This window comes from Rhinolophus hipposideros (assembly GCF_964194185.1).
Source record: "Rhinolophus hipposideros genome assembly, chromosome: 15".
Taxonomy (NCBI): domain Eukaryota; kingdom Metazoa; phylum Chordata; class Mammalia; order Chiroptera; family Rhinolophidae; genus Rhinolophus; species Rhinolophus hipposideros.
Window position 1 is genome coordinate 49,436,804 of NC_138061.1, and position 15,943 is coordinate 49,452,746.

Sequence of the window (15,943 nt, forward strand, 5' to 3'; positions counted from 1 at the left end):
TCCCTCAAGGACTCAGGGCCACGAGGGCAGGTCAGTGTGTATGGTGTGTGTGTGTGTGTGTGGTGTGTGTGTGTGTGTACGTACATGTGTACATGCCTCCGTCCCCTGCTAAGTCATTCCATACCCATCTGTCTGAGATAACTAAAGTGTGTGCTGAGCACCTACTATGGACAGGATGTTTACAAGGGTCTGTAGTTGGCCCCTTGAGGGTGTCCAGGAAGTGTACCCCAGAGTCCCAAGGGGCCAAGTGGGTTTACGCAAACGGACAGTGTACCTTTTCAAACATACACAAGAATGCAGAAAGTTGAAAAGGTGGAGATAAACAGCTATCACAGCAAGTTCTCGTGCCCCAGTGGGTCATCTTGTATCCTCTGGAGTGCAGCTCCCCCTTAGAGACTGCTGTGTAAATGAGAACCTCCGAAGAGAGTCCCATCCTTGGTTTCATGCTAATGATAACACCCAAGAGAAGAGAGGCACTGGTACCGGAGTGTGGGTCCCGGGGCCAGTGACTCCAGGCAGGGAGGGCTCTCGAGCTCCGCTGAGGAAAGGGGAAGTAAGACTGGGAAGATCAAGAATGGCTCTGTGGTAATGGGGGGGGGGGGGAGGTTGGGCTGAGTCTTGGCGTGTAAATTAGATCATGAAAAGGAGCGCAGGAGGGCTGGCAGGGCAGGCAGTGGTCCACAGAAGGGCGCAGAAGGAGAAACCTGCAAGTGGGTCAAGGGGCCACGCGGTGACCCAAGCGACTGGTGACCCATGCGACTGATGCAAGGTTTGTGTAGTAGGCTGGTGGGAAGGGGGCAGGGACATGGCCTTGGAGGGCCTTGAATGCCAAGCCAAGGAATTCGGGCTTCATTTTGGAGGTATCCCAGAGGGGCGGCAGCTTGTGTAGCGGTTCACAGCCCAAGCTCTGGAATCAGACGGGGCCTGTGTTCAAGTCCATCCTTGCCATTTGCTAGCTCTGTGACCTTGGGTGAGTCATTGACCCTTTCTAAGCACCACTTTGCTCATCTGTGTAAAAAAGAAATAAAAGGAAAATGTATTAGTCGGTTTCTCTTACAGTAACAAATGAACCCTGAAACAGAAGTTTAGTTCTCCCTCTGACTACTTGTCTGACACAGGTGGGCAGGGAGACCCCCTTTGTGTAGACACTCAGGTGCACACGGCGGCAGGGAGGAGACAGCTGGAAGGTTAAGCACCAGCTCCTCTCTGCTTCCTCCCAGAGTGGGCCCATCAGCCACAATGAGCTACGTGCCCCATTTCACAGCCAGAAGGCTGTGGAATGTGGGGAAGCAGCTATCTGTTTGTGTCTGCCACAGAGGATACCAACAAGTATTTGGAAGCAGGGAGATCAGATGTTTTATGCATATGACTCATTGGGGTGCCTGCCACACCCAGGTGTTAACCAGAGCGGTCCAGGGAGCATTGCCACCGGCAGGGCCAGAACCTCCAGTGCCCTGCTCACGGCGAAGGTCGGGGGATTTCAAGGTCACCCTGACTCTTTGGGTTTTACCTCAGGTTCCCTTTGCTGGAAGCCCTGTGTGAAGCTTCTGCAGGAATGCCGAGGGGTGTCTGGGTCCAGGCTTCCTTTAGTGATCGCTCCCCACCCAGGCGCAGGCATCAGCATGCCCACTGCAGACGTGGTACCCAGCCCTGCCAGGGACCATTCCGCTGTTTTCCCCAGGGAGTTGGCCAGTGTCTCTGACAATAGAGAACTGGCCTCCTCCCCACAGGGTCCCACTTCTCCAGGGCACCGTGAGGTACAGAAAGAGAACTACCCTCGAGCACTGGCAGCCCCAAAGCCCATAATGCCCCCTCTAAGGTCATTTGGGCCATCCTCCAGGCTTCCAGTAGAGAGAGCTGCACCCAAACCAGAGGTGGTCGTAGGCTGCTTCCTAAATAAGAGGGAGGGACAAATTGCTTTCTAAATTGCCCTGCTCTTTCGTATCTCCCAACTCTTCTCCTCTCTCCAACACTCCAGAGAAATTCGGATCTGGACAGGTAAATGCTCCCAAGGCCCAGTCTTGGATGCTGAGAATCAGGCCCCAGGTTTCCGGGCTGGAGCGTTCAGCCGCTCCGCCCGCAGGAACAGAAAAGACAGAGGCCATTGGCACTGGAGCCTGATCAAGTGTCCGGAATCTGGGGGAAATCAGGGACCCTCAAAGAGAAATCAGGCAATTTTTGTAAGAGGTTTTTCTTTATATTGTCATTCCAGTTCTCTTTCTGAGAGGAAAATATGCTTGTTGGGATTTGTGTCTGGGTTGAAGGTGGCTCTGGATTTGCTCATTGCGGCAGAAAAATGCGTTCGTTGAGCAAAGTTGGAGGAAGAAAGGGAGCATGAGGAGAGGTGAAATCCCATTGTCACAGATTCGATAAACCACGTGATTCTCCCTTCCGCTGACCATGACTGTGATGTTGCAGTTATTAGTGTGATGATCTTAATCACATCCGTCTCCGGATTAGACTGAGTGAGCCACAGGCAGAGTATAACCCTGTGCCTTGGGAAGTGCTGCAGAAATGCGTGTTGGTGGAGTTAAAGCGTGATTCCATGATGCAGTGATACAAATTGATCTTCAGGCAATGTCCTGTGCTGAAGCCCAATTCCGGCCGAGTTTGCTTAGGAAGGTGACCTCAAAATCCACTGTGGGGCAGTAGAGGGTGCTGATGGGAAACAGAAAGGGAAGGAGGAAGCAGTTTGACCTCTCAGCAGCACTTTGTGGCAGTCCTTCCTAATAAGGATGCTAACTTCATTCACAAAGACTAAATGCCTGCCATCCCCGCCAGATCTAAGATTCTACTCAGTTTCTTACTGAACCTCAGGCTCTGCCAAACCATTCAAGACAACAAAGGTGCTTGAAACAGGCCCTTTCTATCTCCCAAGGACTCCATCCTCATTGTCAAGTCTCTCGGAGTAATTTCTTTTCATTTGCCCAGCTATAGAAAACTCACAGAAGCCAGGGAAGGAAGGGATGGGGTGGGCTGAAACTAACAACAACCCATTTGTACAGTGTGACAGTTGAGATGCAAATAGATGGTTGTAATGCAAATCACAAAAAAGTCTCAAGGCAAAGGCCCCAGGAGTCAGCCTTGGTGTGAGAGCTCATCTCTGAGTTTCAAATTAAAGGCTGTGGCAGCTGCATTTCCCCAGTGCCTGGATGCTGGTGTGTCTCCTGTCTCCTCCTCGGGGGCTCTGGGAAGCCACAGGAAGCAAGCAGCACACTCGCCCTCTTGGATTCCATCATTTCCTTACCCACCCCTGCCCACCACACAGCGTTTGTGTTTTCTCCACTTTGGTCAACTTTTCCTCCCCTGATCTTGCCTGCAGCCTCCCCAGTCCTACCTACAGCTGAGCCAGCCCCAGGCTGTCATGGTTTCCCATCTACTTGCAGTGAGGTTATTGGGATGGTTGGAATTTTCTGTCCTAAAAACCACCCTACTACTTAGATGCCAGTGGGATATCTGTGTTCTGTATCCTGCCTCTGAAGGGTCGGGGGAGGGAGGCAGGGAATGTGAGAGACCATTCGCGCCTCTGGATGCTTTAGAAAAGTTATTTTTTTTAATATTGTTTTTAAATACTGCTTTTGCATTATACACGACCCCTCCCAGTTGACTCAAAGAGCTGAAAATTGACAGTTCCTCGTATCCGCCCTCCAGTCAGGAGAAGTACCGTTCATATACATCGGATCATCTCAGGAGTTGGGAGCATTTGATCCACTTTATTTCTATCTCATTTCCGACCTACCACTTCTCAGAACATATTTGCTGCTGTCCTTGAGAACATTTCTTTCAGAGAATCAGGGTTGGAGTGGGGAGTGGGGTGCCAGTATCCCCCAAGAGAGGCTTCTTCTGCCTGGTTCTGGCTGCTTCTGGAAATTGGAATAGTATCAGAATGGCCTTCAGACCCCATTGATTTGCCCCACCCCCATCTTCCTGAGGGACGATATTTACACAGGTGGGAGGATTACGCATTCATTCACTCAACAAACTGTGTACCTACTCTGTGCCCGCCACTGGGGAGATAGTGCTGAAATGTGGCCCCTGCCCTCCAAGAGCTTCTATGTCACTCCAGTGAGGAAGCCGGAAGAGTAAGCACCAGCATCATTGCTGGTGGAAAGGAATGTCAAGAAGTCAGTAGACACAATGAGTGATGGGCTGGGGTAGGGGGCTATTTTCGACTCAGTGGTCACAGAAGGCCTTCCAAGGAGGTGCCGTTAGAGCAGTGGTTACATAGTGTGGGGGAGGAAGCCACGCAGAGCTGTGGAGGAAGGACATTTTTGCAGTGGGTGCTCCCCTGCAAGGGCAGAGGTCCCTGGAAACCGCCTGGCATTTTCAGGGAGCAGAAAGGAGACTCATGTGGCTGGCGAGGGGGGCTTGAGAGAGCAGTGGGAGATGGGGTCGCAGCTGTCCACAGGGCCAGGCCTTACTGGCCACAGGCCACCAGCCACCGGAAGGTGTTTTTCTGTTAGTGTGAGCCCAGTGGGGAGCCAGGGTGAGCTGACATGCTCGAAGTCGTCTTTCTTAAGGAGCCCTGATTACTGTGTTGAAAATGGATTGTCAGGGGTAAAGGGTGAAAGCAGGGAAAGGCAGCAGTCTCCTACACAGAAAACTCTCCCATCTCTCTGCCAGCAGGTGCTTTCTAGTGTCTAACTTGAGGTTCTCTTGTAGTTTAACCATTTTCTTCTTCAGGTGTTTACAGAAGCCACGCACCCTAGACTCTTATAATGAAACCTGAAAAGTCCCATAGAAACTGCCTTCAGTATTCTTCTCAGGGAGACGCTGAATGGCCACCTTCAGTCTTTGTGACAGAGGATCTCCCAAGTTAAAATTAGCCCAGGATTTTGAACTCTGACCACAGCATTCTGCTGCCAGACCTACCCTGACTGCCCAGAGAAGGTGGGAGAGAAAACACAGAAGCCAGGTCCCATCGCACTTGTGTTCCTCACACACGGAGTGATTCTAAGTAAGTCATGTCCCCACTCTGTACCGGTCAGTCTTCATTAAGACCCTACACATCTCTCATTCTTTTGGTCCAAGACGACCTAGGTGAGGAGGGGAGGGTTTTGTCTGAGCTCCCCTCTTCACTCCTGCCCCCAACATTTGCTCATTAACCCTTCCTTGAACTTGTCCCAGCTGCCCCTGCTCCCCGCTTTGGGCAGAGGGGCCGGGCCTGGCACTTCTGTGGGCCTGATCTCCCTGCAGCCTTTTCAGTCTGCTCAGGAGTTTGTCTATTTGATACCACCTGGAGCACCCTTTCTCAGCTTAGGGACAGAAAAGCAGCTGGAGTGATTACAAACAAGGGCTTTGAAGCCACATTGACTGGCTTCAAGTCTTGGCCCTGCCACTTGTGATTTGCGTGACCTTAGGGGACTCATGTATCCTCCCTGATTCAGTTTTCTCCGCTGCAAATGGAGACAATAATAGTACCTGCCTCATAAAGCCGTTATGAGGATTAAATGAATTAATATATGTATTTAGAACAGTGCCTAGCCCATAGAAAGCACTCCTTAAATTGTAACTGTTTTTATTATCCCCAGCCCTGTAAGGTATGTGTATTATTGTGAGGAGGAACTAGAGGCTCAGAGAGGTTAAGGGGCTTCCCCAAGGTCACACAATCAGTGGGTCTCAGAGCTTGGCCTTGAACTCTCAGTCCTGTGTTCCGTATATATACTACGGGGCTCCCCATTTGTGGCCATGGCTCCCCATTCTCAAAGGTTTGGACCCACCAAGCGGGTGGGTCTCCCACCTCCAGCGTGGCAGGTGGGAGGGAGAGGAGGGAAGTAAGGCAAGGGGGGGGGTGTGTGTGCCTGCGCTGCAGAGGTGAACAGGGACACATCTGTCAGGAGCTAATTCCTATTTCAGGCAGGAGATGACACGATTCATTTGTTTGAGGGACAACGAAAAAACAGAGAGAATTACCCGCCTCCCCAAGGAAAAACATCACCAAATAAATAAGTAAAAGAAAGCAAATGATGGGGAGAAAAAGCCATATTCTGGAATATTGGGTTTATTTGTACAAATGGGGAGGAGACGGTGAGAAGGGGAGGTTATTCTTATTCTCTTGCTCATCTTGGCACTGATTTTTATCCATCGCTCTCATTTTCCATTCCACATGTGTTCCAGGCCTGTCAGAGAGCCCAGCCCACAACCTTGTATTTATTTAAATTTATTTTTGCATTTATTCCTGGTTGGTCAGTCTGTCCAGCCTGCACTTCCTCTGGCCCCTCTCCCCACTCAGCCCTGCAAGGCTGTGGCTGCAGCCCCCATGGGCTCCTCCAACGCTTCCTTTTAGTCCAGGAGTCCTGAACCTGGAAGCGGGGGTCTACTGACCCCCACTCCCAAGGCATCTGTGACCCTGGATGGAGAAAACTCTGCACCTTCTTTTTGTATTAACCTCTAACTGAATGTGAGCACTCCCTTTAATTATGAAAATAGAAACAAACCACAGCGGCATTAGTGGTACCTGTGACTTTGAACCCAAGAGAAATCTCAGATATTTTTGCATCATATTATAGGTGTCCCAGGGAATCTCAACATGTCATTTAAATTCATCACGACTTTGAAATCATAGCATACATTTGACCCACTGCCAAATCTCATTGTTTAATCCATTAAGAAACACATAATTCTACTATAATACCCTTTTCAAATACTTTGATGACTATATTTCAAAGTAATTAATTGACTTTGTGGTCCGTGTATTTTATTCTATGTAATTAAAGATGTTATTCTAAAGGAGCAAGACAAATAAAGAAACAAAACTCATAGACACAGGCAATAGTTTAGTGGTTACCAGAGGGGAAGGGGGAAGGGGGGTGGTAGATGAGGGTAAGGGGGATCAAATATATGGTGATGGAAGGAGAACTGACTCTGGGTGGTGAACACACAGTGTGATATATAGATGATGTATTACAGAATTGTATACCAGAAACCTATGTAACTTTACATACAGTTGTCGCCCCAATTACTTTAAAAAAAAAAGCTGTTCTGAGAAGTGGGGCTGTGGGTTTCCCCGGACTGTTAGAGGGGTCCATGGCACAAAAAAAGATGAAAACCCCCCGTTTAATCCTTGTGCTCACTAACTGCCATCCTTCAGCCCAGCTCCCTGCTCGGGTTTTTGCCCTCAGGCTTACCTTTAGCTGCTTCTCAGAGGTGACATCCATGTCGGGTAAGGTAGGGTGGACTCAGGGAGGCAGTTTGCTCCATGTCACACATTCAGCTGAGGGGCCATTTTCCATTTCTGGATCCTCCAGGGCACTGTTCAACGGGGCCCCATAAATCTATCACCAGCATCTACCTTTTGGTAGAGACACAGGAAATATATGTCCCTGCCACCCCAGGGAGTGATCCCAACTGTTCTAAACTTCTCCAACCTGCTGATGTGAGCCAGGGCACAGACCTCTGTTTTCCTATTTTTCTAAAGCAATTTGAACTAAAAACCAAACTCCAGAAGCAGTGAAGAGGTGGGTGGGGAAGTGAGGGAAGGGCTGGCTGCCAGCATCCATGGAGGCAGGTGTGGGCTCTTACACTCTCTGTGGATGTGTGATTGCCCAATTATCCAGACCTTTTTTTCCCCTCCATTAGGGAGGTAACTGGAATCTGGCTGGAAATCTCCCACCTCCCACTGAATCCCCCAGGAGGTGTAAGGAAAGTGACTGGAATGCCTCCAACATTCTGTGCCTCTCGCCCAGCTTGTGGTCTCATCAGTAAAATAAAGCTGAGAGGAGGTATGGGGTGAGGGCTCTGGCCCAGGGAGCAACCAAGACGAGACACATGGAGAAGTGAAGGTCAGCATTGCCTTATTCCCACTCCCCCACTCCTCAGCCAGGGTGCTCATCCTGGCTTCTCCTATTTCTACAAGGTTCTCTGGTGCTTCTGTTGCATAGCAGGGATTAAGTGTCCTCCCAAAGCAGCGTCAGCACAGCTGGAATCTATGATGCCAACTCTGCACCTTTGTCCCCTCCTCCCCCTGCCCTGGCAGTGGGCAGTGGTCCGTTTGCAAGACCTCTGTTGTCTCACAGCTTCAGCTCACATTTCTAGGGTTCCTCCCTCAAAATGAGGCTCTCCAGGTGTCGTGCAGGGTCTCAGCTCCCACTCCCCGCCCAAGAACGCAGGACACGGTAAGGCCAAAAAGGAACACCCATGGAGCCATAAGTAGGGGAGTCAAACCAATATATTCTCGCTGGCGTCTGGGCTGGAGACACAGGAAGCAGGATCTACATAATCTGCCTAATAGCAGTCCGCACTTGCCAGCCACCATCTTCTTGCTAGCCCCCATTCCCTTTCTGCTAGCGTAGCCACAGCCGTTATATTAGTGGCCAATGGCTTACGGGTTACAGCTGACGGCCAACTAGCCACAGCTGCTGGCATCTGATCACAGTTGATGGCCATTTACTACCCGAGCCAGCACCTTTCTATGTGAGGCCGAGAGCCTGGAAACTGTTTTTTGGGGTTTTGTCCCCACACTCCACCCCTACAGGGTCTCGCCTCACAATCTACGCGACAAGCGTCTTCTGCGAGGGGCCCTGTGCAAGGAGCCTGGAGGTGAATACACTATCCTGAACACAGCCAGGCTCTCTGGGCACAGCCAGGTTTTCTCAGGGCACCACCACAGTACTTCTGGGCACAGCCAGACTTCCTGGGCTTCTTAGGGTACCACCTGTTTCCCCGGGCACAGCCAGGTTTTCTCAGGGGACCACCACAGTACTTCTGGTCACAGCCAGACTTCCTGGGCTTCTTAGGGTACCACCTGTCTCCCCGGGCACAGCCAGAGTTTCTCAGGGCACTGCCACTCTCTCTGGACACAGCCAGACTTCCTGGACTCAGCCAGGGCCTCAGGGCACTGCCACTCTCTCTGGACACAGCCAGACTTCCTGGACACAGCCAGGGCCTCAGGGCACTGCCACTCTCTCTGGACACAGCCAGACTTCCTGGACACAGCCAGGGCTCTCAGGGCACTGCCACTCTCTCTGGACACAGCCAGACTTCCTGGACTCAGCCAGGGCTCTCAGGGCACTGCCACTCTCTGGACACAGCCAGACTTCCTGGACACAGCCAGGGCCTCAGGGCACTGCCACTCTCTCTCTGGGCCTCTCGGGGTACTGTGCTGGAACAACAGCGGCTCACATCAAGGTGCTTACATATTATCAATGGCGGCCAGTCAAGACACAAAAGCAAACATTCTCGCCAGTCCCACTACATGGTGGTATGTTCCCAAACAGTCAAGTGTCCAATAAATTAGGGATGGAAGGCAATTCCTCATAGTCCATAGTCATTCACCAGAGCTGTCCTGGGGGTGAGGGATGACCTTGACCTCGCCCTCATCTCTCACGGAGGACTCAGCATGCATTTCCTCCTGGGACAAGTCCCGCATCCGGGCTGCCTCAGCAAGCAGTTCCCAGCCCACAGGGCGGCAACAACCTTCGCTTTCTCCGCTTTCTCCGGCCTCTGCTGGTTGGGGAACCATCCACATCTTTCCACCCCTCCACGGGAATCGAGCTCTCCGGCAGCTGCTCCTCCTGGTCTTCCTCAGACTGAGCTTTCACACGCACAAACTGCTCCACTGCCCTTCGGAAAGCTTTGGCCAGCACCGTATCCTGCCGACTACGCCATGTGTCACGCAGGGGACCCTGCTCGCTGCGCCATTTGTCGTGCAGGGTCTCAGCTCCCACTCCCCGCCCAAGAACGCAGGACACGGTAAGGCCAAAAAGGAACACCCATGGAGCCATAAGTAGGGGAGTCAAACCAATATATTCTCGCTGGCGTCTGGGCTGGAGACACAGGAAGCAGGATCTACATAATCTGCCTAATAGCAGTCCGCACTTGCCAGCCACCATCTTCTTGCTAGCCCCCATTCCCTTTCTGCTAGCGTAGCCACAGCCGTTATATTAGTGGCCAATGGCTTACGGGTTACAGCTGACGGCCAACTAGCCACAGCTGCTGGCATCTGATCACAGTTGATGGCCATTTACTACCCGAGCCAGCACCTTTCTATGTGAGGCCGAGAGCCTGGAAACTGTTTTTTGGGGTTTTGTCCCCACACCAGGAAAATATCTGTTGCCATCAAAGCAAAGCTGCTCTGGAAGGGAAGCCAGGAGGGAGCGGCCAGCCCCATCTGCACTTTTTCCCATTAACTTCTCCCCAGTTGCCTTTGCTGAGGCTCTTATTATAATGAGGAGCAGGAGGACTTTTCTGTGTGATTCCTCCCAGCCTGCTAAGCTCTAAGCTCCCTGAGGACCGGAGGGTATCCTAGCAGGATTTAGACACCTCCTAATTCAGTCTCATCCATAAATCTCATTAGCATGCTATTTACACCAGGCCTGTAGCCCTGTCAAGGTGTGAAGTAGGCAGCATACGTGGCGGCTATAGTAGAAGAGCCCATTCCTCACCCTCTCTGCCCCAGGACCCGCAGCTGGGCCCCTCCAGCAGCTGGAGGTCGTCTTTCATATACTGGATTTGGGGAATCGTTCCCCTTTCACCCAGCTCCCTGGCAGTGGTCTCCTTCCTCTTACCCACCACCACCATGCTCATGAGCAGGACTGGCACCCACGGGACATAGTGGGAATCATTCTGAGGGTCATGCTCCCTAAAAGCAGTGGCTGATCTTCCTAAAGACCCCCACCAGGAGCAGAGCAGAACTAACAAACTTCATATTCCACCCCTCTCCCTTTTTCCATCACCTCTTGGCTGGTTCATGCCCACTGTGGTGCCCCTTCACCGTGGGTACCAGTGAGCCCAGTCTCACCCTAGCGCGTGGTTTCTTCCTCTCACAATCCCCTGCATGCCCCATTTGCTACCTCCCACCATGCCCCTGACAGCAATAGATGATGTGTCTTGTTTGTCTCCCTGTCTCAAAGGGTAAGGCTAAGCATAGCTCAACTGGGAGTTGTGCCTGAGTGTCACCCCATCACCGTGGCCGTGGGCCATGAAATATCCTAATCTACCAGTAACACGGACAGAAACGTCCTGCTGGGCAGCTGTGGCGACGGAGGGTCACTGAGGAGGACACAGAGCTTCCTCCCCAGAGCCAGCGCCCAGCCCTGCTCTCCTGGGCTCCCGCTGACTCTGTCCCCTGAAAGGGGAGGGCAGTGCAGGGATGCAGTGGGAAGGGGCAGGAGGCATTTCATGGCAAGGCAAGGTGTCATGGCTGTGTTATCACTCTGTCCATGAAGGCATAGGGCAGACCCTCCCTTCTCCCTCTCCACACCTCCATTTCTCCATCCGTTACGGACTTCATTTGAAAAAGGAATTGAGAGTGAGAAGGAATTTTCAAAATCAAGATTGTCATACATTTACATCCTGGGTTAGATGGTACAGAGCATGCTTTCCTCTCATTCGTCCTGACATGTGCCCTGAGTCTGGTGTCAACAGGCAGGTATCTCCGCTCTTCTCACATGAGGAAAACTAGGCTTCGAGAGAAACCTACGTAAGGTCACAGAACAGAGCAGAAGATGTGCGATGGCTCGTCAAGCACATAGGGTAGTGGGCACCCACAGGCCTGGGGCAGGAAAAGTAAGAGCTACCTGGGGGGGACATAGGGGGACCCTCACATTGAGCCGGAGGTAGGGATCCATTCATTAGTTCATTTATGCCAGAAGTACTCGTTGAGCACTTGCCTTGTGCAGGATGCGATTCTAGGTACTGTTCGTATGTGAACATAACAGCCGCAGTCCAGCTCTAGGACTGGACTTACGTCCCAGTGACACAAGACTAAAGATACAAATAAGGAAATGTATATCGTGTCAAGTGGTGATGAGAGCCGTGGAGAGAAATACAGCAGGGCAAGGGATTTAAGGAAGTCTGGGACATTATTATGTGCGACATGTTTATTAGACATCCAAACAGAAGTTCCAAGAAGGCAGAGGGGTGTGCTAGTAAGTATCCAACAAGCAGCTCTGCGGGGGAGGGAAGGAGAGGGATTCCTCACTTGTAGCCCTTGGTGATCTCTCTGGCCCATCTCCAGCACGGACGTGACCTCAGCTGGCTCTCCTGGATCCTGGAAATCTAACAGGAACCTCTAAGGAGCCAAGGAGGCTCCAGCCAGCACTCTGTGGACCCTGGCTGGAGATGGAAGTGTAAGCGTCATCGCCAGTGTCTGGATTGTATTTAAAGCCACAGGTCTAGGTGGGCTCACCTGGGAACAGGGTGGGGGTAGAGCTGAGAGGAGGGTTAGGGACCTGAGCAGCCCCCGGGCTCCCCAATGCTCCCATTAGGGGAGATGAGGATGAACCAGCAAAGACATGGAGAGGCAGCCACCCCTGAGGGAGGAGAGGACCAAGAGGGAACCCGGGGGCACAGGAGAATGATTGAGGCAGGCGGGGCACAAGGTAAAGGGGCAGGAGTCATCAGGACGGGGATTAGGCCGCCTGCCCCTAACTTCCAGCGCTAGTCGCCAATCAACATGGATCTGTGTTTCCTTCTCTGTTTTCAGCATAATGACTCTTAATTGCCCTCATTAGGGACTGTCCAAATGCACTAATATTTACAGAGCAGAACTACCAGGCTTTTTTTTTTCCTTTCTTTCTTTTATTAATCCACTTGACTCTCTTTTCCCACCAGCCCTAAAGCCCTCCCCTGGCACGCGTGGCTCAGGCCTGAGAGGGATACAATACCTCCCCCCCAGCTCAGCAGGTCCCTGGAGATGTGCTAACTGGTCCCATAAGGATGGGACGGTGCTTAGGTAAGCAGGCCACTCAGGTGAAGTGAGAAGCAGGGGATCTTAAAGGCATTATCCAGGTGAAAGCAGCCAGCCTCAAGGACGGCGTCCTGTGTGATTCCATGACACTTCAAAGCACAACTACTGGTGGGGAACCAGGCAGTGGTGACCGGAGGTTGGGGTGGCAGAGGCGTGGCGGTAATGGGACAGCACAAGAGGTTCTTGAGGGGGGTGGGACAGTTCTGTATTCTAGTTGCGATGGGGCTAACACAAATCTATCCGTGTGTTAAAATTCTACAACTGTATACCCCCAAATGTCTCCTTTACGGCACGTTAATTGTAGAAATGATCAATTATTGAAGACTTCTTCACTAATCCCCCCCCCAAAAGATGAAGTGCAAGGTAGCAGCATAAATAGCATCACTGATGGACTTTTAGGCTCAGCACCATCCTTCTCTCACTGTCATTTACTTCAGCAAGTATGTAATACGTACTCTCCTATAAAACCAGGAAGGTGGGCTGGAAGGCCTTGGATGCCATGAGTTTGAACCGAACTCAGCAGGCACTTGGGAGCCATTGATAGTCCTTGAGCACGAGTGATCCTCAGAGCCGTGCTTTAGGCGGATTAATCTGAATACCAGGAAAATAAGGGCAGTGACCAAGGGTGATGGCAGACAGGGACTGGATGTGGGGCCTGTGGGAAAGGCAGGGGTTGGAAGGAGGCTAGAGTTGGGAATCCCAGTGATGGGAATGGCAGAAACTCAAAAGGACAGGATGGGCGAAGGTAAAGAAGGCGGGGGTGCCACCATCTGCCACCACTCTACCGGGCAGTCGCCAGCCCTTCCTGGTTTCATCTTTACCCTAACTTAGCTCCTCATCTAAGTACTCGCCACCCATTCTTACCTGCTTTCTTTATGAGTCCCCTATTTCTCTCTGTTTCTCTTTGACTTTGATCGTCTCCCTTGCCCCCCTACCCAACCTTCATCCTGTCTCTGTATCTTCTGATTTTTTCCTCACACCCACACATTCACAGATAAACAAAGCATGTAGCCCATGCATTCATGCATTTATTCCTTCGTCCATCCAGCCATAGTTATTGTGTGGCCAACACATGGTGCCTTGGAAGGTGTGGAATGTGTCAAGTAGAAGGGGCCCTTGACAGGCCTGGACCACTGTGCCTGGGTTTGACTCCGGGACATGCAGAGGCAGCTGAGTGACATGTGGGATTATCACCAGGCACGCTCACCCATCTTCCTGGAGCCCAGCACCCTGTCCCAGACCAGGACCTATTTCTTAGGGCATTTGTGGTGTGTTTGTTCACGGGGAAGGGGACCCAAGAACAGGCAGCTCCACCTGGTAGAGGGCTAGGGAAGTGTGGGAGATGAAATCACCCACTCCCTTTTGGTTCCCAGGATCCCAGAACTCCCAGGTTCAGAGCCTCTAAACAGCCATGAGCTCTGCCCTCCAGGCCTGCTGGAGGCAATGTGAGCCCTCATTTTGAAAGACAGCCCAGAGAGGGCAGACGTTTATCTGAGGTCACAAAGCTTGTCAGCTCTGGGGTTCTCTCCTCCTCTCCCACCCCCTCCAGCCCGCTCAGCACCCTCGGTGCCTCTTGCCCCCCAGAGGCACAGGAAAGATGGGCTTGCTATTGGAGAGGCAGAGGAATCCAAAGAGGCTGGGTTAGCGGCAGGGAATGTCTCTCTCCTGATTTTCATAAGGCAGTTCGATTTCTTTGCCTGGCCACACATTTTTCTCTGTGGGAAAAGTGAAATCGTTTTAGCATGATAAGTAGACAGAGCCAGGCAATTGCTGAATGCAAGGCCCAGCTCCTAGCTCTGCACCCGGCCCCTCCCTGCTCTTCTGTCTGAGGCCCCTAGAGGTCTTGGCCAGAAAGCAGAGCCTTGAATGCTCCCTCTGCCAGCCATCAAGGCTCATCCTCACCCTGCAGCGGCCCCACCCCTCAGGCCATGTGACCCTCCCCAGAGGGAGGGACGGGACAATTCTGGGCTTGGGTAGACTGAGATGCATACCCTCTTTCCTACATTTTAGACTCTCTTACCTGTAGCTCTGAGAACACTTACACCCCATTTTAGCCCCTTACCCCAACCCCAGCCAAAATTCCAGTGCAGAATTTGCCAGTAGAATGAAGGAGGGGGTTGAAACCAGGTTTGGTGGTGAGGTCCAAATTGGAGGTTCTGATCAGAATGGCAGACCTTGAAGTCAGAAATGTGGCCACCTGTGCTGGGAGGTATGCCCAGGTAGGAAGGCAGGACGGCAAGGAAGGAACTGTTACGCGTTTTACTTGGGGTAGGTGCCTTTCAAACAGGGTTTCATGCTGGAGAGAGGGAAGGAAAAGGGTGCATGGCCTCATTTCCTTGGGATCTTGGAGGGTGGCGGGGGAACATGTTGTCATGGAATTAAGAGCTCAGGCCTTCTCTGTTCTCCTGTTCTTTGTGTGAATTACCAGTCCAGGTAGCCTGTGACAGCAGGGCCTGTATGTGTGGGCCTGGAAAGGTCCCTGTGAAGCCTGGGCCTTCCACAAAACCCTGCCCTCACCACACCCACAGGCACTGTCAAGGGGACCCTAGCCCTCTTGGCCAGTCCCCCTGAAGCCACTTTGTTTCAACCTGTACCCAATGGGGTGATTGCTCTGATCCTCAGACGTCCAGGGCAGCCCAAAGATTGAATCCTACCAGAAATGGCTATTCGCTTGGGACAGAGAAATGAGGTCGGAGTGGCCAGTTCCAACTCTCGGGGTGGGTATAGTTAGCCTTGCTGTAACCAGTGGACACAGGTGGTACCTATGACCCCCCACCACACCCCCAGACAAGAGCCACGCAGAGCAATGGCCACCCTGAGCAAGAGCCACTGATCAGCTGTGTGCCTGTCCTCACTGGTAAGAACCAGCTCCTCTGTGCGAGCTGCATGGGGCTTGAGCGTCTGAGGGGAGCGCCTGTAGGACACAGGCTAGTGGAGTTGGAACTAGATGCTTAGAACCCCGTGTTTTCCACACCAAGTGCATGACCTCCAAGCCTGGGCATTGGTGCCAACTGCCCCTACTGGGCTCTCGGACCGACCTAGTAGAGTTGGGAACCAACTGTCATGGTTTGCCTGAGACCGCCCAAATTTTAGCACCTTAGGTTCCAGGTACTGGAAATCCTCTTAGTCCCAGGCAAACTGGGACAGCTGCTGCCCTGTCATCTCTGATTCAGGCCTAAGAGGTGGCCCACTCCCAGAGTAGAGAAACTGAGGTTCTGAGCCAGACCAGCCTGGAATGTGGAAGAGAAAGAGAGA

At 52.0% G+C, this 15,943-nt stretch overlaps 1 protein-coding gene across 1 annotated transcript in view; it reads left to right on the forward strand.

The window, feature by feature from the left end:
- The window catches only part of CDH23 (cadherin related 23), a 389,598-nt gene that overhangs the window by 208,251 nt on the left and 165,404 nt on the right, over positions 1–15,943 (forward strand). The gene's annotated exons all lie outside the window — the stretch shown is intronic.